The 21,373-nt window shown below is 44.0% G+C and overlaps 1 protein-coding gene across 4 annotated transcripts in view; it reads right to left on the bottom strand.

Annotated features, from left to right (window-relative positions):
• katnbl1 (katanin p80 subunit B-like 1) overlaps positions 1–13,965 on the bottom strand; it is a 32,743-nt gene extending 18,778 nt beyond the window's left edge. Inside the window, exons 1-2 of one of the 4 annotated variants that reach the window (XM_052019946.1) lie at positions 13,780–13,965; positions 4,701–4,834 (exon numbers count right to left, since the gene is read on the bottom strand). The gene's annotated coding sequence lies outside the window, so the exon portion shown is untranslated. Of the gene's footprint in view, positions 1–2,337; positions 2,422–4,700; positions 4,835–13,779 lie in introns of those variants that run through there. The other 3 variants (XM_052019917.1, XM_052019927.1, XM_052019937.1) reach the window with 3 other exon arrangements.
• Positions 13,966–21,373: the final 7,408 nt, after the last annotated feature.

Genomic DNA, 21,373 nt, shown 5'->3' with positions numbered 1-21,373 from the left:
TTAAAAAAGAAAATTGGGAATTTTTCTTATTTGAAGTGAGGTTTTTGCAGCTTGCTCGAGTCACAGTATTATTTTATAGCAGGAATGTGTACCTACCCATCCAACTGAAATGTTTCCATCCCGTCTGTTGAAAAAAATTGTATAAATGCATGGAATTCATATGAGGCGGTAGAGTTGTATTCTTACAATTCCAGATTCCAATATCATAATTACAAAGCAGGCAGTACACACACATTACCAAAGATAATGGCGACCAGAATTGTATTTTAGGTTTTATCCCAGGCAAACTTCAAATATATAATACATTTAAGGATTTGTCAGTAACCACACGCATAAATGTAATTCCATAAACAAAGTAGTTCACTGAACTGCAAACTTCAGACAAAACTCAAGCCACCAGACACTTTCTTGAGACAAGGTAGGAGATTTAAAAGGTTGGAAGTTAACCAAGGGGCTTCAGTATTGTATTAACAACTAAAGCAGGCATCAGCTCCACCTAATCAGGACTGTTAATTATACTGAAAGGAAGTCATTAAGGTGCCAGGTTCAAAATGTCAAGCCTCAGGGCACTGGCTCCATTTTCAAAACATGAGAATGTGCCATTAATAAGGAAAAAAAAATCAGATAGCTGAGAGAATGCAATACACAATGTTATGTACTTCTGTAAGCTTTGTTACAATTGTTGCATTAGCTCACTGTGCTAGGTTAATACCACTGTCCCAGTAAAATCTATTAAACAGAGAACTGCCTATTGGTCCTTGATAACAAGCAGTTATGCAAAACAGCGCCAAAACAATATCAACAGCAGACTGCCAACCTTCCCATGTTAGGTTGTTCTTTCAGTACAGAGACATCAAGAATGAGTGACACGATTATTGGAAAAGGATTAGGCCATAGATTCTCTATCACCATCCAACTTGATCTTGCCTTGTCTGTACCCTGTGTTTATCTTGGGAGCTGGGCATTGCTAGAAAGGCAGCATTTACTGCCCATTCCTAATAAACCTTGAAAAGATGGTGACAAGTCACCTTCGTCAACAGCTGTAGTCCAAACAAAGTGGTTGGTTATGGTATAACCAAGTGGATTGCGGGACCATCTTAGAAGGCATTTAAGGTCAACCACTTAGGCCCGGAATAACATGCAGGCCAGACCAATTAAGGATGGCAGTTTTGTTCCCCTAAATGATATTAGAGACCAGCAGTGATGGACTGGGTAAAAATTAGCCTGTTAATGTTGTTGAAAGAAGGTTTTGCATGATTTAGCATCATAAATAACCCATACAAATCAGAGTGAATAAAAAAATGAAAACAAGCAGTGGATAGATGATTATATCTATAGTTTTATTTATTCCTTTTCATAAAAAATGGCCTACTGACCTTTGATTACACTGGCCCCTCTGGCGTTTGTCAGCACTATCAGATAGGGTTTTATGATAATCCAGTAATTTTTATTGCTCATTACTGCTAATGACTACTTTTGAAAGAAAATTCCATATTATTTACTAACTGTATTTAAGTTCCATAGATGCCATAGTAGGATTTGTATAAACCGGAAACAGTAGAAATACTCAGCAGGTCATGCAGCATCTGTTAAAAGAGAGCGAGTTAGTGTTTCAGGTCTGAGACTCTTATCAGAACTGGGAGGGAGAAGAATGCAAGAAGCCTCTATGTTGGAAAAATAAGATGTAGATTAAGAGATCGCTTTGCAGAGCATTTGCTTTCAGTCTGCAGAAGTAACCGTGACATTCCATTCTCCATCCCACTCTGACCTATCTGTCCATGGTCTCCTGCACTGTTACAATGTGGCCCAATGCTAGCCTGAGGAACAACATCATCCAACTGGGCACAGTGCAGCCTTCTGGGTTTCATTATCAAATCCTCCAACTTGAAATAACTCACTTTGTTTCTGTCTGTTTCAGAACTGGCCTTATCAGTCATCCATTTGTGATTTTGGCTGTCTTTCCCTTTGTTAGGATCTGTTGACCTGCTGGGCATCCCCACAGCCCTGCTGTTAGCTGTACATAATTGTAATTGGTTTCTTATTGTCACATGTACTGAGGTACAGTGAAAGACTGTTTTGCATCCCATCCATACAGATCATTTCACCACATCAGTACATTAGGCAGTACAAGGGAAAAGCAGTAACAATGCAGAAAGAAGCATGATGTGCTTCTAACTGCAAATTAACTCATTTAGTCTTACCCTAAGATAAATATTCCCTCTTATACCAATCTCTCCCCATTCTCATCTACTGAAAACTAACCCTTTGCTCTTTTCTAGTTCTGATGATTTCAGACCTGAAACATTAACCATTTCCCTTCCACAGATGCTACCTCACCTGCTGAGTGTTTCCAGCATTTTCTGTTTTCAGTCCAGATTTCCAGCATCTGTAGCTTTTTGATTTGCATGGCAGGATTTGTACTCTGTCTTCCTGATTTGTAGACCAGTGCTCTGGATTACCAATTGAAAATCAAAAGACTTCAGACAGTGAAGTCTGAAATAAAAACAGAAGATGCTGGAAACACTCAGTTAGTTGGGCAGCATTCTGTGGAGAGAGAAAAACTGAGTTACACTTCTGATAATGACTCTTCATCAGAACTGGAGAAGTGATAAAACTAGCAAGGTTTAACTTGAAGAATGAGATTGGTGGAGAGAACCAAGAGAATGTGGTAAGGTGGAGGTCAGCTGATTACTACTCCAGCAACTTAATTGTTGCAGCATCAATACATTCCACGTATTTGAGCACCTTTGCCACTATATCCTAACAAAGATACTCAGTTTTGAAGCTAGATCAGCTGAAAACTTCAAACAGATTTATGGGAAGAAAGTTTCAAATTTTCACTACTATAGTCTGCTTTGTGTACATTAGCCTTTTGCCCCCGAGCTATAATTTCCAAAGGTTTTGACTCTTGGGTTGCACACTGCCATCAAATGAAAATTTTTTTCTATCTACTTTAATGAATCAAATCATTTCAACACATCATAAATCTCCACAACACAATATCAAACTTGCCCTCATGATTTTATTCCTGTATCATTTTGGTAAATATACGCTGCACACATTGGCATTCTAAGGACAGACACTTAGAGGTGACGTGTCTAGAACTGAATGCTGTTTTCCCAAATATAGTCTGACCAGAACTTTATATGCCTCAAGCATAATTCTGCCCTTCTTAGTCCAACTTACGTGAGGTAAAGGCTAACAATTCATTTGTCTTTTTAACCATTTTTGTATTTGTCTCTTAGCTTTAACTGATTTCTGTGAACTTGTAAATTTCTCAGATTCTTTCCAGTTCCTAGCTTTTTATAATTCAGACAATGTCCTAATTCATTTTGTCTAGCTTTGAGACTTTGGACTTAGATTCAACACCTTCAGCCATTTTTTAACCATTAACCTATCAGTGTTCCTTTGCAACTGTCTGTCCCATTCTACATTACTTGGTCTACCACCCAAAAAAAAAATCAGTGAATTCTATCTTCCACATCATTAATAAATATATAAAAAGGGAAATCCCCGTTCAGATCACTGCAGGCCAATATTAATCTCAGTCACCAGATTATATAGACACTCATTATACCTCCTGTCCTTTACTTCCTAGGGAATGTTATAAAAAGTCACCTGCAATTCCACTCTTGTTACTATACGTATGCACAAGTGGAAGTTTCCAAATGCATTCTGGAACTTCATAATTAACATCCATACTCTCTTAAAGTATTTTATTAGCAACTTCAAAATACACAACATGATTAGTTGTACAGGTCCTCCCAGCTTACTAACGCCCAACTTATGACTTACATAGAGAGAACCAAAATATGATTTATCCTTTAAATCAAATTTGAATCTGCTTAGTTTTGATTTGTTTGGTTCATCACTTTACAGGTTTCAGTAACTGGTTTTAAAGGTCTATAATTATTAGCTTTTTCTTTTCCATCCTTTTGAAAAGTACATGTACTTGACAACTTTTCATCCTAAATGAAGAAAATTCCAAGACCAAGAGTCTTTCCAAGATCATTAACTAAAGCATTTACTGTTTTCCCTTTATCTGCTCTACATATAAAATATGTAATTTGCTTAATCTCACTTCTAATTCACTTATTCAATATCTCATTTGAAGTCGGTACTATTTTATCAAGTTTTTTTTCCACCAAGGGCATCTAAATCAGTTCCCTCGAGCAACATACTGCCAGGAATATCAAAATCATGTAAATGCATCAGTTATGGATATTTTGCAGCAGTTACAAGGGAAATGTTAAAAGATTGTGGCTTAAATCAAAAGTGGAGAAGTGATAAAAGATGAGGACAAATATGACTGAAGGCACCAAATACTACTAGTCCATACATATTTTAGACTAGCAAAACGTGGTTCTCACTTGCAATTTCTACAGACTAGGAGCTCATTATGGGCCACTATTGTCAGCAAAGTGGTTGATACAACATTTGAAGCAATGGAAGACTTTGGCATTATGTAGCCCTGGAACCTTTGACAAGGCCTAAAGAAAAACAATGGTAAAACTCTGAAAGTAGAATGAGGAACCTGCAGGTTACATCACAACATTGGCTACAGAAGAAACTGGTGAGAAGGTGAGCTTGGTGTACTGGACAAAGTGGAGAAAGGATAATGGTAACCAATAATCAATTGAGATTTTTCACAATACACTATGTGTAATATTGTGCAGATTCTTATAAATATTTTTGCTCACCTTTTTCATAGTCTCATTGCAATCAGAATGCATTCTTTTACCAAGTTGCTTCTCTTCAATAAGCTCATCCTCCACAGCAAATAACACACCTTGTCTGACATTTTGAGGTCTAGATGCCATAATCACTTGCAATCCTAGGTTGGAAACAGATGAGAACATTTAATTTCTGCTCATCCTTTTAACTAATCTTCGAAAAAGTCAACATAATGAACAATTGTTTCTTGTGCACAAATCAACTCTCCTCAATTTGCTTCTTGCGTGGTTCTTGGTTCTGAGGTATTCAACTTTTTTCAAATGGCATAAAACTGCTCTGAATTGGCCATTTTGGCCAGCAGACTCCAAATCATATGATTAGTGGCTGGACTTAATATTATGACTCGTCAGAAGTGCCTCTTGCTTGTAAACTCAACCTTGCCTTAAGGTGTTTTAAGTGTCACAGAAAAAAAAGCCAGCTTTAGCTTCAGCCAGTGAGCAAAGATAGATCAGCAAGCACAGAGTAATAAACATGAATAAGATTTTCTGTCAATAGATGCAGTTTGTAAAAATTGGACCAAGGATTTGCAGCAAGGAGATTTGAGAAGTTGAGGCACAATACTCTGAAGGAATGGATAGCTATACATTCAGGGATAAATTGGATGCTGGTGATACCTAACCAAACATATTTAATAAAATTCTTTCATTACCCATGCTGCCGGACTCAGCATCTCAAATTTCTCCTCAGTACATACAGCTTGCAGATGACATACTCTGCTGCTCCCAGATTCATACAAGCTTGTCCCAGTCCAGACATCTCGCAACACAAATACCAGGAAACCAGTTATGCGAACTAGCTTCCAGTCCGTTCTTACATGAAGCTCATATGCCCCACTCTCTTCAGTTGTAACTACCCCTTAACTTCAGAATGAATATTTAAAATATTTTAAAATGATAAACAAACCTGTAAATTGTTCCAAAATATGCACCATAAACACGGATTCTAATGAATAATGTGCTGTCCCTCAATTCAATAACATCAGATACATCACACATTAAAAACATCAGCTGGGGGTTTCTCACTAATTAACCTCATTTAATTCTTGGGAAAATACTGGTGGAACTTCAGAGATCACTACCTATTCATCTCTTCCCTTCGATTACTGTTTCCAGGAAGTGTGGGAGATGGTAAAGGATGATTGTGAAGGAAATACTAGTAATTTACAAAAGAATGGAAATAATTTGAAGATCCCATATTGAAACAAAATCGAAATATTCAGTCATCTTAAACCAATCTTAAATTTCTTTTTTACATACAAGAATACTTGAAAATTGTATAAATTTTAAAGACAAGTTCAATTAAAAGAAATATTCCAAACAATTCTAATCATTAAAGAGGCAAGAAATATTACAGTTATAAATGTTTAAAACCATAAATAGCGCATCTCATCACGTATTTTCTCACAACACAGATGCAAATTTTTCAGCCCACTGAGTTTTTGCTCAGAACGACCTCATCACCTAATTTATCACCTAGTAACCCATTCTCTTTTACATGCCTATCAACGGTGGTGGGGCTTACGATTCATTGTTGTAATTGCCTGCTTAATGGGAATACTGCATATAAAGATGGAATGGCAACTGTAGAAAATCAGTGAAATAACTAACATATTTACGAGAGATCAACTAAGAGTGGGAGAGAAAGAGACAGAATAAACGGTGTTGAATAATGTCAGCTCAGCTAAATTAATACTATATTTGTCCCCAAGCTGAAGATTCCAATCCTATTCAACTTTTACACACCTACACTGGCACTGTGGTACTGTATGACAAGATGCTCTTGGTTCGATATAAAAGATCTTAGACCACTATTTTGAAGAAAACAAGTTATTCCCCCATAGATTTTACCAGTATTTACCCTTCAAACCAAGATATTTGGACATTATAACTTTGCTGTGTTCTAATTGTTTCCTACAAAAACCGCAACTACTTAATTGCAGTTGGGCTCTTTGGGACATCTTCAAAATGTAAAATGTGCAAATAAATGCTAGTTATTTCTCTTTTAATTGCCATGGGAAATGACAGATCTTCTAAAACTTAAGCTGATAAGACAGTAATCCCTCATTGCTACATGAAGCATCAAATGTAATCAGAACTCTGTAATGGGACTTGAACCCATAAAATTCTGAAACTTTTATTGACTTTTGAATAGCTGACAATTGAACTTGTTTATGAAGATTGAACAATCTGTAATGCAAATTTAGAATATACAGTTACACTTCCTTTTTCACCTAGTTTAAATTTCAGTGCAACATTTCAGTAAACAAGTGAATCAAACACAAAATTAGTTAAATATTTAGAAAACCCAAACACAAAATTAGGTTCAAGTTGATTTGTCTCCAGTTGAAATCAATATTCCACACATACATGGCAATGTGAACTTAAAAAGAGGATTCCAAATCAACAGAATGATTGCCCATCACGCTGCGGATCAGACTAGTGAAATTAAAAGGTGCTGATTTGAAAATGCAGCTGGACACCCAAATACTGCTGCAGGCAGCACTTTCTGAAAATTACAGGAGCTATGCACACAGTCACAAGCTCTGCTCCCTCAGACTATTTTTTTAAAATAAAATTGAGATAGTCTTTTTCATGTTATAAGATTTCCACAGTGCCTTTTCAATAAGATGTGTAGCAGGAAATCTGAACTCTTTTATCCTGCTGACATTTGCAAGCTTTCATAGGATTGGCACTTCACTCCAGTGTTACAATGCTGTTATTAGCAATGTAAAAACAGCAGCATTATTGGAAGGAGGTTCTCTTTTAAAAAAATGTCAAACATCCTTCAATTCCTTATTTTACAGAGAAATTAGGAAGTATAAGATGTGAAAAATAATTAAAAGCTACTGTAAGCACATTACCAGAGATTAAAGAGGGAAAAAATGTTACAAGCAACATACCACTGAAGATGGAGTTAAAATTATAATTGTTTTCCATTTTATTTCTCTATTAACCAAGCATTTATGTCTGTTGCTTCTAATCTTTTATTTCAAATAAAAACAGAAACTGCTGTAAACACTCAGCATGTCTGGAAACATCAGTGGAAAGAGAAACAGTTAACATTTCAGGTCCAGAACCCTTCATCAGAACAGTTTCTCTTTCCACAGATGCTGCCAATCTTGCCGAGTGTTTCCAGAATTTTCTATTTCTAATTTCCAGCATCTGCAGTTTCTTGATTTTCATCAACAACTCCAATACACTACTAGCCAACCTTCCATTTGCTATCCTTTGTAAACTTGAGGAGTACAGAATGCCGCTGTAACAGAACTTTTACCATCATGTTTTTACCTAACACTCTAGCAAGATTTAAAAGGGACGTGAGAAGGCAACTTCTTCACGCAGAGGTTGGTGCATATGTGGAATGAGCTGCCAGAGGAAGTGGTTGAGGTGGGTACAATAACAACATTTAGAAGACGTTTGGATAAGTACATGGATAAGAGAGATTTAGAGGGATCTGGGCCAAACGGGACTAGCTTGGTGGGAACTATAGTCAGCATGAATGAGTTGCCCCGAAAGGCCTGTTTCCATGCTGTATTACTCTATGATTGCTTAACTGGGAAGTGGTGGTGGTCAGCAATGCCTCAATGTTCAGCTTCTCATTCTCGTTTTCAAACCTCACAACTGCTTTGCCTTTCTCTGGAATCTCCTTCAGCCCTAAACACCAAGATATCCATGCCTCCTCCAACTCTGATCTAGTTTCAGGGCCTCCACTACTGGTGCCTACACCTTCACCACCAAGGACCTCTCAGAAATTTTTATTTTTTAAAAATCTCTCCATCTACAAAACTCTTTTTCTTCATGTTTGGACTTCAAGGGAAATCAAAGTGCAAGGAGACCAGGGAGTAAAATGGGATTGAACCCAAAGATCTGATCAGCCACACTTATTGAACAAAATACTGTGAATGAATGGCCATATACTCCACTTTGGCAATTCTCCTGTGAAGTGCCTTTAGTTGTCATCTTACAGTAAAAAGGTGCCACAACAAGGTGGTGTTGATATACAGGAAATGATCTTTGAAGCCTGCTCCTACCCTCGCCAAACAAAGCCGTTTACCTGTGGAGAAAACTCAAGGATGAAGTTAACTTTTACATTATGTTCAACTGAATTTATTTAATGGAGATAGTTGAGCATTCAGATGGTGGCAGAGCACTGCACATTTCAAGCAAATGATACCATTGGAACCAACAATAGAAAACTCCCACTATGCTGAAAAATATCAACATTCATCTCACTTGAGTTTTTGGAATTACATTGCATACTAACTGAACTTACTTTGCTTTTATTATTAAAGGTGTTTTAAATAGAATGTGTGATCTTTAAAAAATATTCTCCTTTCACAGGGACTTTTGTAACAGTGGTAAGATAACATTATTAAATCCTAAATAGATATAGAACATAAAATAGTGCAGTTCTGGACAGGCCATTCAGCCCACGACGCTGTGCCGATCTTAATGTCAATTTATACTAAATGTCCTCCTGTAGAGTATCATCCATATCCCTCCATTCCTTTCATATTCACGTAGCCATCTAAAACCCTCAAACTCCACGCTTCCAATACTACCCCTGGTAACCCATTCCAGGCACCTACCACTCTCTGCATAAAGAACTTGCCTCTCACGTCACCTTTATACTCCACCCCCACCCCAACCTTAGAAGCACGTCCTCTGGTGTTTGACATTTCTGCCCTATTTATGCCTCTCAATTTAAAAAACCTCTATCATGTCTCCCCTTCAGCCCCCAATGCTCTAAGGAGAACAACCCAAGTTTGTCCAATCTTTCCTCGTAGCTCATACCCTCTAATCCAGGCAGCACCCTGGTAAACCTCTTCTGCACTCTCTCCACATCCTTCCTATAATGGGGCAACCTGAACTGCACACAATACTCCAAGTGTGGTCTTACTAAATTTTTATATAGCTGCAGAGTGACTTCCTTACTCTTATACTCAACGACCCTACCAATGAAGGCAAGTATTCCATACACCTTCTTTGCCACCTCATCCACTTTCAGTGAACGGCAGACCTGGATCCCAAGATCCCTCTCTACCTCAATACTGTTAAAGGGCCTATCATTAACTGTATAGTTTCTCCTTTCATTTGACCTCCCAAAGTGGAACACCTCATACTTGCCTGGATTAAACTCCATCTGCCACTTCTCTGCCCATATTTGTAACTGATCTATATTCCGCTGTATTCTTTGATAGTCCTTTACACTGCCCACAATTCCAGCAATCTTTGTCATCCACAAACTTGCTAATCCACCCATCTACATTTTCAGAATCAGGTTTACTATCACCGACTTGTATGTCATGAAATTTGTTGTTTTGTGGCAGTATAGTGCAAAGACAAAATTACTATAAATTACAAAATAAATAACTTGTGCAAAAAAAAAATGAAATAGTGTTCATGGACCATTCAGAAATCTGATGGCAGAGGGGAAGAAGCTGTTCCTGAATCGTTGAGTGTGGGTCTTCAGGCTCCTGTACCTCCTGTAGTTATGAGAAAAGGGCATGTCCCAGCTGGTGTCGGTCCTTAGTGATGGATGACGTTTTGAGGCACTGCCTCTTGAATTTGTCCTCAATGGCAGAGAGGGTTATGCCCGTGATTTTCATCCAAACAACAGAGATCCCAGCACCAATCCTTGTGGAACACCACTGGTCACGGACCTCCAGTCAGAAAAACAGCCTTCCACCCCTATTCTCCATCTTCTATGGGCAAGCCAGTTCCGAATCCAAACTTGCAATTCATCCTGAATCCAATGCATCTTTATTTTCTGAATCAACCTACCACAAGGGACCCTATCAAATGCCTCACTAAAGTTCATGTAGATAATGCCCACTGCCTTACCCTCATCACTTACCTTTGTCACCTCCTCAAAAAATTTAATCAAGTTTGTAAGACATGACCTGCCATGGACAAAGCCCAGCTGACTGTCCCTAAGCAGGCCATGCCCTTCCAACTGGGCATAAATCCTATCCCTCTGTATCCTCACCAATAGCTTCCCTACCACTGATGTGAGGCTCACTGGCCTAGAATTACATGGATTATCCCTATTTCCCTTTTTGAACAAAGGTACAACATTTGCTACTCTCCAGTCCTCCAGGACCTCGCCTGTTGCTAACGAAGACACAAAGATCACTTGCCTCTTTCAGTATTCTGGGATATATGTCATCAAGTCCTGGGAACATATCCACCTTAATGCTTTTCAGAAGACCCAACACTACCTCCTTAATCTCAACATGTCCCAGCATATTAGCATGTCCCACTCTGTTTTCACTATCCTCCAATTCCTTCTCCTCGGTGAGTACCGACACAAAGTACTCATTTAGTACCTCAGCCACTTGCTCCGACTCCAAGCACAAAGTCTCTCGTATCCTTCAGTGGACCTACCCTCTTGATTATCCTCTTTTTCTTAAGTATAAAATGCCTTGGGTTGTCCTTGACCTTGCTTTCTGGCCTCCCTAATCGCCTGCTTGAGCACTTTCCTGCTATCTGTATATTCCACAAGGGCCCAGTCTGATTTGAGCTTCCTAAACCTTGTGTATGCTTCCTTTTCCTTCCTGACTAAACTTAAGACCTCTCAGGTCATCCAAGGTTCCCTTACTTTACCATCCTCATCCTTACTGGAACATGCCAATTCTGAGCTCTGCTCACTGGTCTTTAAACAACTCCCACAGGGCAGACGTGGACTTATCTGACAGCAGCTGCTCCCGATCAATACCCCTTAGCCCATCTTATTCTGTCATAATATGCCCTCCCCCAATTTAGTACTTTCCCACAATATCTAATTTTATCCTTACTCATAACTATCTTAAAACATTATGAATTGTGGTCACTATTCCCAAAATGTTCACCCACTATCAGATCTGTCACCTGGCCTGGCTCACTTTACAAAACTAGGTCTAATATGTTCTCTCCTCTAACTCTCCACATAGTGTTTCAAGAACCCCTCTTGGATGGACTGAAAAAATCTGTCAACATACCTGCTCCTCCACCTCTCGGTGGCTATTGGGGGGGGGGGGGGGGGGGTATAGTATAATGCCATCAGCATAATTGCACCTATCCTATTTCTGAACGCCACCCAAATTGCCTCTGTGAATGAGCCCTCCAGTATGTCCTCTTGGAGTACTGCTGTGACGTTTTCCCTTATCTGCAGTGCAACCCCTCCACCTCTTTTACCTCCCTATCACATCTAAAACAATAAAACCCAGGAACATTGAGCTACCAGTCCTGTCTCTCATACAACCAGATCTCTGTAATGGCAACATCATCACAATTCTAGATACTGATCCAGGCTCTAAGTTCATTCTCCTTACCCATAACACTCCTAGGGCTGAAATGTGTTTATTTTAGCCCATCAGTCCAATCATGCTTGTTAGCCTGTCCTTTGCTGTCCTTCCTTTCAGTCTTACTTTCATACCATCTTTCTTGCACTCAACCCTACCACCTGTTGCTCTGCTGCTGTTTGTTTCCATCCCCCTGCCACTCTAGTTTAAACACTGAGTAGCACTAGCATATCTCCCTGTGAGAATATTGGCTTCCCTCCAGTTCAGATGCAAGCTATCTTATCTGTATAGGTCCCACCTACCCTGGAAGGGAGCCCAATGATCCACAGATCTGAAGCCCTCCTTCCTGCACAAGCTCCTTAACCACATATTGAACTGCATTATGTGTCTATTTCTCACCTCAGTAGCACAGGTAGTAATCCTGAGATTACAACCCTGGAAGTCCTGCTTTTCAACTTTCTATCTAGCTCCCTAAAATCATTTTGCAGGACCTCAACCCTGCTCCTGCCTACATCACTGGTACCTATATGGACCACGACCCCCAGCTACTCACACTCCCCTCTCAGAACGTCCTGTACCCGCTGTGAGACATCCTTGACCCCGGTACCAGGGAGGCAACACACCATCCTGGAGTCTTGATTGCTGCCACAGAAATGCCCATCAGCACCCCTTACTGAGCCAGGCATGGTGCTATTGACCCGCTGCTACTACTACTGGCCTCCGAAAGGTCATCCCCCCACCCCCCAACAGTATCCAAAGGGGGTATACCCGTTAGCGGGGGGACGTATTGTAGCATGGTGTGCATTAATGGTCTCCCCTTGTACGAATGGAAGCACAAGTATTGGAATCAGTGCAGTTTAGATTCACAGGATTAGTGCAATGGTTCACTAAATGGATTTCCGGATTAGGTGTTTGTCACATGAAAAGTGGTGAGTGTAGGTCAATTGCACTGAGAGTGAAAAACGGTGGTATGCCATTATGACAAGGTTCTGAGAGAGGTGGACAAGATATCAGCTAGTGAGTCTGGTACTGAGGCAGCAGTTTCAGGGTAAGGGATCAGCTATTTCAATGAGAAATGCAAACTTTCTTTGTACAAAGGGTTATAAACCTTTGGAAATTTCTTCCTCAGAAGGCCGAGGATGTAGAAAAATGAAAAAGACACAGTACTGCCATAATACCGATAGTGGAGAAGGCTCCATGACACTCATGGCCCATTCCTATTTCCCAGTCCTTATGAAATGAATTCGCTATAAATTAATTCACAAATACGAAGCCACTTTCAAATATTCAGTTTGGTTTTGTGAACAGTTTACATACCGTGACTGTTTAGCTTTGCAAACAATGCGTTTTATATCTCAGCAGTTCCAAACAAATCAATGGCTGTCAAATAACAGGACAGCTGCCCGATAACGCACAAAATCGCTGTGACAACTTCATCCTTCCCACAAGTTCCCTCACGGCCACTCCCAGGCAAACAAAATGGATCCAAACGAATGCAGATTTGCCGTTGATGAGGCGGGTCCTTCGGAATCATTGAGATTCATCACCAACTTTCAAATAAAAATTAACAACTTTTCAGGGTATTTTAAGCAGCTGACGCTCGCCAGTTGTGGCTGACAACCGTTTTATGTGGCTACTGAGGATTTATGCAGGTACAAAGGGTTTATAAAGGTCGCCACATAAACTCCGATGGAGATTAACCGTCTCACCGCCACAGCCCAAGGTGTCCGGTCGGGCCCGCCACCGGGAACACGGCCACTCACCCTAACATTTTACAGCATTTCACCGGGGTCTGCCAGTGGCCAGAAACCGTGCCAGACGTCCTCCAGACACCCCCCGCTCGCCGCTGATCCGACCCTCGCCGATGGGCGTCAGTCACCGCCGGCCTGTCGCTGCGCCATTGAAAAGAACCCGGAGCATCACGGGATCGCCGTGCTCCTCCAGCCGGGAGGACCAAGGCCCCCGGCGCGACCGGCTGACAGCCGGCAGCGCGCATGCCCAGAGGTACAGCCTGTCCGTCAAACCACAGCACTGTCAGCAACCCGTCTGTTCAGAGAATTGTCGAACCGCGCACATTATGCATCGCCTTTTTAGGCCCCTATTTGCAGAAACAAATCAACTCCACGTTGGTCAGGGGCGTCTCTGTAAAACCTGCAGTCATAGCTGTAGGTCTGAATTTTCTACTGTCGGAGTTTTGAAATTCTGAGATATCCTATAACTGAAATTGTGAGGACAGATTGCCTACAAAAGATTCCCTTGGATATTAAAAATGGAAGGGTTCATTTTGTTGAGAGAGTTGGTTGTTGACCTATGGTAAGGGAAGGGGGGGGGGGGGGAGTCTACCCAACCCTGTCCTCGTCAACAGAGCTGCTGTGGAGATGGTCGGCAACTTCAAGCTCTTTGGCATCCATATCACCAGCAACCTCACCTGATCCCTCCATAATGATGTGGTGATCAAGTGAGTGCATGAGCATATTCACCTTCTTAGACAGATTCAGCATGTCTGCGAGGATTCTCTCCAGATGCGCTGTAGGAAGTGTCCTGATGGGTGCATCTCAGACTGGTCACGGTAACTGCTCGGCTCTGGTCTGATAGAACCGGCAGAGAGTGGTAAACACTGCCCAGTCCATCATAGGCTTGTCGCTTCCTTCCATCCAGTCCATCTTCACGGTGCGTTGCTTCAGGAAGGCTGGTAGTGTCGTCAAGGGTGCCTGACACCCAGGCCGTTGCCTTTTCTCTCTTCTACCTTCTGGGAGAAGATACAGGAGCTTAAAAGCCCAGACATCCAGACTTAAGAACAGCTTCTTCCCCACCGCTATCAGACTTCTGAACCAATCACTCATTTCCCAGTGGTGCTGCCACATTATCATACTCTTAACTCTACTTCTCTCGCTTATTCCACTTTAGTATTTTGTTTGCACCACTTCAGATTGCATGACAAACCTTGCACCATTCTGCTGTTTTCCGTGCGTTGTATTTATCGTCGTATTTATTATTACCATGTATATGGTGAGCTTAATGTGAACAAGGAATTTCATTGCACCCTGGTGTAGATGACAATAAACTAATCTCATCGAATATAATTTAATCTTTCAAGGGATGCAGGAGACACTGGCAAGTGCAGCATTACAGCCTTTTCCTAACAGCCTTTCAGAATATGCTTTGTGAGTCAACTGCTTGAACCACTCCACTGGTGAAAGTACTCCATGGGGCAGTTAGAAAGTTCCAGAATGTTGGTTCAGTGATGACGAAAGTGCTTTTTGATGGTATGTGATACGAGAGATACAGGTACATGCAGTGGAATAGAGGGACAGCAACTACTGAGCTGCTACCTCCCAGCTCCAGCAATCCAGGTTCAACCCTAGCTTCTGGTGCTGTCTGTGTGGAGTTTGCAAGTTCCCCCTGCAACCATATTGGCTTTCCTCTGGATGCAAGAGTTTCCTCCCACAATCCCAAAGGTGTGCAGGTTGGTAGATTAATTGGCTGCTGTAAATTGCCCTTGGTGTGCAGATGAGCGGGAGAATCTTGTGGGGGTGGGGAGTTGATGGAAATGTTGGGAGGATAAAATGGGTTAGGATAGGATCAGAGTAAAAATGGGTGCTTGATGGTCACTGCAGACTCAATGTTCAGTAGGGCCAGTTTCCATGCTGTAGCCTTCTATGACTATTAGATGGTGCTTTTGCCATGCACATTTTTTGGTGGTAGATGTCACAGGTAGTGTAGAAGAAGCATCTGCATGATGCTACATGGCACCCTGAGATAAGACAGACAACCACCATAGGGCGCCAATGGAAGTGAATGTTTACAGTGATGGGCAGCGTGCCCATAAAACAGGCAATGTTTATTTTGAACTGTGCTGAGCATCTCGAATATTGTTGAGGCTTCACTAACCAAGGCAAATAAAATAAAATTCATTACATTCCTAACTTACCTTTAGATGGATAATTTATAATGGCAAATAAGGAAATGGCAGAGGAATTAAACTATTATTTTATGCTTGTCTTCGCTGAAGAAGTACTAAAAAAAAACTGCTGGAAAACTGGAGAATCAAAGGTCTCAGAACAATGAGGAACTGAAGGAAATTACTGTTAGCACAAAAATAGTACCAGAGATGATAGACCCTAAGGCCCTGATAAACCACATCCCAGAGTTTTGAAAGTGGTGGCTATAGGATTAATGGTTGCATTGGTTATCATCCCCGAAATTTCTGTAGATTACAGAATGATTCCTGATGGTTTGGTGGTAAGAAAATGTGAAGGACTGCGACACTGCGAAAGGATGGGCAGGACAGACTAACAATTTCTGGGAATTAATATTGCAGGAGCTGTAGGTGCCTTCGATTCGGCCTCATACTTTGGCTGCTCTGTTAATGTTCCTAGTGAACATGGATGTCATTTTGAGTTGCCACGTTATTGGGAGAACACAGCAGAACATGATGATCGGACAACCTTCATGGCTTCTAGTTTTACCCTCCAGATTGCATCCAGAGCATTTCCAGCAACGATTTCTCTACCCTGCCAGCACTGTTTCCTTTAAGGACCCTCAGGGATATCTGAGGTTCACCATCCCCATCTACATGACATTGTCCATAGATGTACGATCAGCTTTGGCAAATAAAGTAACTCACCATTTGATCCTCCCACCGCCTCACTGTCACATTATTGTAATCATCATCAGCATCAAAGTCACATCATTGGAGGCCTCAATTTCTGCCATTGCCTCTGCTTTTCTAACGCAGGTTATCTGACTAGCGACCAACCCTCCCATGCAACCGTGGAACTTCAGCCCTCATGGGAGATGACCTCTCAAGTAAAACCAATTTGAGAATAAAATACTACTCAAAGTGGGACAAGGTTGCACTGCCCTCAGATTTGGCATCCTTGTTTTATTTTAAAACACATCCAGTTTTCTTGAAAACCACAAATGTCTGCTTTTATTGAAGCCTGCCCTGGAATCAGTGGTGCTCATATTATCAATAGATAGGCAGAATTGAGATGCATCTTTGCAAATAGGTTTCACCGGATACAAAGATAAACCCCAGTGCAGGCAGATTTTGAAGCCGAGGGTCATTTGGATATTTTTGACAGGTCCTGACCTCAACCAGATTTTATTTATATGGCAACTTTCCTACATTCAGGATGCCTCTAAGCACAGTTCAGTCAATGAAATACTTTCGAATTACTGAGGTGTGGAAAACAGCAGCTAATTTACACACTTCAGCAATGAAACAAAGTGATGAGATATTCTATATTAATTGTTGAACGAAGGATAAAGAATGACCAGAACACAGAGAACTCACCTGATCTCCTTTATAATAGCACTGTAGCAGCTGCTACCGTGATGCGAAAGTAAAGATGTGAGCCTGTGAACTGTTGAACAAGACTGATTTATTTTCGCACCTTCCGCAGGCCTTTTAAGGAGTGTGCTTCCCGCCCTCCAAACTTGGAAATGACGTACGCGCTACGTCATCAACTTTTCACACGCGCGGGTTCTCCCCCGTCGCTCGGGGAAGACGAAGGCCCAGCACAATCTTGGGCCTCGCTGCTCTGACGATGTGCGCCCCGACCGCTGAGCCGGTTCGCTTGCTCGGATGGTGAGTCGCTACACAACCCCCCCCCCCAGAACCGGCGATACAGTCTCCAAAGTTCACGGGTTGCGCTAGCCGTTGCTTGGGTGGTCGGCCTCTGTGTCGCGGTGTCAGGACCTCGACCGGTTGTTGTAGGTCCAAATGGGCCGGTTTGAGGCGGTCCGTCGTGAAGACTTCTTCCATGCCCCCAATGTCCAAAATAAAGGTGGACCCATTATCTCTGACGACCCGGAATGGCCCATCGTATGGTCGTTGCAACGGTGCCCGTGGTGTGCCCCTGTGAACGAAAACGAACTTACAGTCTTGGAGTTCCTTGGGCACACATGATGGGGACTGACCATGTCGCGAAGTGGGAATCGGTACCAGGCTGCCGAGCCTCTCGCTCAGTCTTCCCAGGACCGCCGCAGGTTGTTCCTCTGGCCCCCTAAGGGCGGGTATGAACTCCCCTGGGATGACCAGGGGCGCACCGTACACAAGTTCAGCTGACGAAGCATGGAGATCCTCCTTGGGGGCAGTGCGTATGCCGAGCAGGACCCAAGGCAGTTCGTCGACCCAGTTAGGACCTGTGAGGCGGGCCATCAGGGCTGATTTCAGCTGGCGGTGGAAACGCTCTACCAACCCGTTTGACTGAGGGTGGTAGGCTGTGGTGGTGTGCAGCTGCGTTCCTAGCATGTTCGCTAATGCAGACCATAGGCTGGAGGTAAATTGAGTGCCTCTGTCCGAAGTGATGTGGGCCGAAACACCAAAACGCGAGACCCAAGTTGTGAGCAGCACCTAGGCGCAGGAATTGGTTGTGATGAGGGGGGGGGTTGCCTCTGGCCACCTCATGAAGCGGTCCACGATGGTAAGGAGGTACCACGCCCCTCTTGAAACAGGCAGGGGACCGACAAGGTCAATGTGAATGTGGTTGAACCTTCTACGGGTAGGCTTGAAATGCTGTGGTGGGACCTTGGTGTGCCGTTGGATTTTTGATGTCTGGCAGTGCGGACAAATCTTGGCCCACTCACTGACCTGCTTGCGCAGGCCGTGCCAAACGAACCCGCTGGCGACTAGTCAGACAGTCGATCTGATGGACGGGTGCGCCAACCTGTGTACCGAGTCGAAAACACGTTTCCGCCAGGCTGCAGGGACTATCGGGTGGGGCTGACCTGTTGCTATGTCGCACAGGAGGGTCCATTGATCTGGGCTAACTACGAAATCTTGGAGCTGCAGGCCTGAAACTGTGGTTCTGTAGCTGGGCAGCTTGTCGTTGGCTTGCTGTGCGTCAGCCAGGGCCGCGTAGTCTACACCCAGGGACAGGCTGTGGATGGTCGGTCTGGAGAGCGCGTCAGCAATGACATTGTCCTTTCCAGAGACATGTTGGATATCTGTTGTGAACTCGGAAATGTAGGACAAATGTCGCTGCTGGCAGGCTGACCAGGGATCGGAGACCTTAGAGAAGGCAAAAGACAATGGCTTGTGATCAGTGAAAGCGGTGAAAGGTCTGCCTTCTAAAAAGTACCGAAAATGTCTGATCTCCAGGTACAGTGCTAGTAGTTCTCGATCAAAGGCGCTGTATTTCAGTTCGGGTGGTCTAAGGTGCCTGCTGAAAAACACCAAGGGTTGCCAACGGCCTTCGATTAGTTGTTCTAGTACCCCGCCGACCGCAGTGCTGGATGCGTCCACCGTGAGGGCAGTTGGCACGTCTGTCCTGGGGTATACCAGCATCGTAGTGTCTGCTAGGGCTTGTTTGGCCTTAACGAAGGCAGCCGCGGCCTCGTCGGTCCAGGCGATGTCTTTGCCCTTGCCAGCCATCAGCGAGAACAAAGGGCGCATGATATGGGCTGCTGCAGGGATGAAACGATGGTAAAAGTTGACCATGCCAATGAACTCCTGCAGGCCTTTGACTGTGTTGGGACGGGCAAAATGGCAGATAGCGTCTACCTTGGCGGGTAGAGGTGCTGCTCCCTCGCTGGTGATTCTGTGGCCGAGAAAGTCGATAGAGTCGAGGCCAAATTGGCACTTGGCTGGGTTGATAGTGAGGCTGAAATCACTGAGGCAGGAGTACAGTTGGTGGAGGTGGGAAAGGTGTTCTTGGCCATTACGGCTGGCGATCAGAATGTCATCTAAGTAAATGAACACCAAGTCCAGGTCGCAGCCTACTGTGTCCATCAGCCGCTGGAAGGTCTGCGCAGCGTTCTTAAGGCCAAACGGCATCCGAAGGAATTCGAAGAGGCCGAACAGAGTGATGATCACAGTTTTGGGGACGGCATCAGGGCGGACTGGGATTTGGTGGTATCCCCGGACGAAGTCCACCTTGGAGAAGATGAGGCCCCCATGTAGATTTGCCGCGAGGTCCTGGATATGAGGGATGGGGTAGCGGTCTGGGGTGGTGGCGTCGTTTAGCCTGCAGTAGTCGCCACGGGGCTTTCACCCGCCAGTGGCTTTGGGGACCATGTGCAGGGGGGAGGCCCAGGGGCTGTCTGACCTGCGAACGATCCCCAGCTCCTCCATGCGGCGGAAGTCCTCCTTTGCCAGGCGGAGCTTGTCAGGAGGGAGTCATTGTGCTCGAGCATGAGGGGGTGGCCCTGTTGTGGTGATGTGGTGCTGCACCCCGTGTTTGGGCATCGAATTCGTGAACTGAGGTGCCAGGACCGCTGGGAACTCGGCTAGGAGCTTGGTGAACTCGTTGCCAGACAGGGAAACGGAGTCCAGGCGTGGGGCTGGTAGGCTGGCTTCTCCCAGAGAGTAAGTCTGGAAAGTTCTGGAGTGCACTAGCCGTTTCCCTCGTAGGTCAACTAACAGGTTGTGGGCCTGGAGGAAGTCGGCTCCCAAGAGTGGCCGGGTGACGGCGGCAAGGGTAAAGTTCCAGTTAAGACGGCTGTCGTCGAATTGTAATTGGATTGTACGGGTACCGAAGGTTCATATCGTCGTGCCGTTTGCGGCTTTGAGGGCGGGTCCCTGTTGCCTGTTGCGAGTGTCGCGGCCGGTTGGGGGCAAAACACTGACCTCTGCTCCCGTATCGATGAGGAAATGACGGCCGAACTGCTTGTCCCAAACGAATAGGAGGCTGTGTTGGTGGCCAGCCGCTGTAGCCATCAGCGGCGGCTAGCCCTGGCGATTCCCTGAAACTTGCAGGGTGGGCGGCATCGACGGGCCTCCACGCCCCACCTCTGATGGTAGAAACACAGCTGGTCATCAGTGTCATTGTATGTGTTTCTGGGATGTGGTCGCTCGGCTGCTGGGACTGGTTTAGGTAGGCGTTGGGCACGCGGTCTGGCGATTTCGCCGACGAACGAACCGCTCTCGCGTTTGGCCTTCCACAGGATATCTGCCTGGGCAGCTACCTCACGTGGGTTGCTGAAGTTGGCGTCGGCCAGCAACAGGTGAATGTCGTCGGGCAGCTGCTCGAGGAAGGCCTGCTCGAACATCAGGCAGGGCTTCTGTCCCTCAGCCAAAGCCAGCATCTCGTTCATCAGGGTCGATGGAGATCTGTCCCCCAGGCCGTCGAGGTGAAGCAGGCGGGTGGCGCGCTCGCGACGGGAGAGGCCGAAGGTACGAAGGAGAAGGGCCTTGAAAGCTGGGTACTTATCTTCCTCCAGAGGAGATTGGATGAAGTCTCCGACCTGGGCGGCTGTTTCCTGGTCCAGAGAGCTGACCATGTGGTAGTACCATGTGGAGTCGGAGGTGATCTGCCGCAGCTGAAACTGGGCTTCGGCCTGGTCGAACCACACGCAGGGCCGAAGCATCCACAAGGTGGGCAGCTTGAGTGCCACTGCGTTGGCTGCTGC

The sequence above is a fragment of the Pristis pectinata genome, chromosome 1 (genome assembly GCF_009764475.1).
Source record: "Pristis pectinata isolate sPriPec2 chromosome 1, sPriPec2.1.pri, whole genome shotgun sequence".
Taxonomy (NCBI): domain Eukaryota; kingdom Metazoa; phylum Chordata; class Chondrichthyes; order Rhinopristiformes; family Pristidae; genus Pristis; species Pristis pectinata.
The sequence above is the reverse complement of the archived record's forward strand: the minus strand, read 5'-3'. Positions and strand labels throughout refer to the sequence as shown.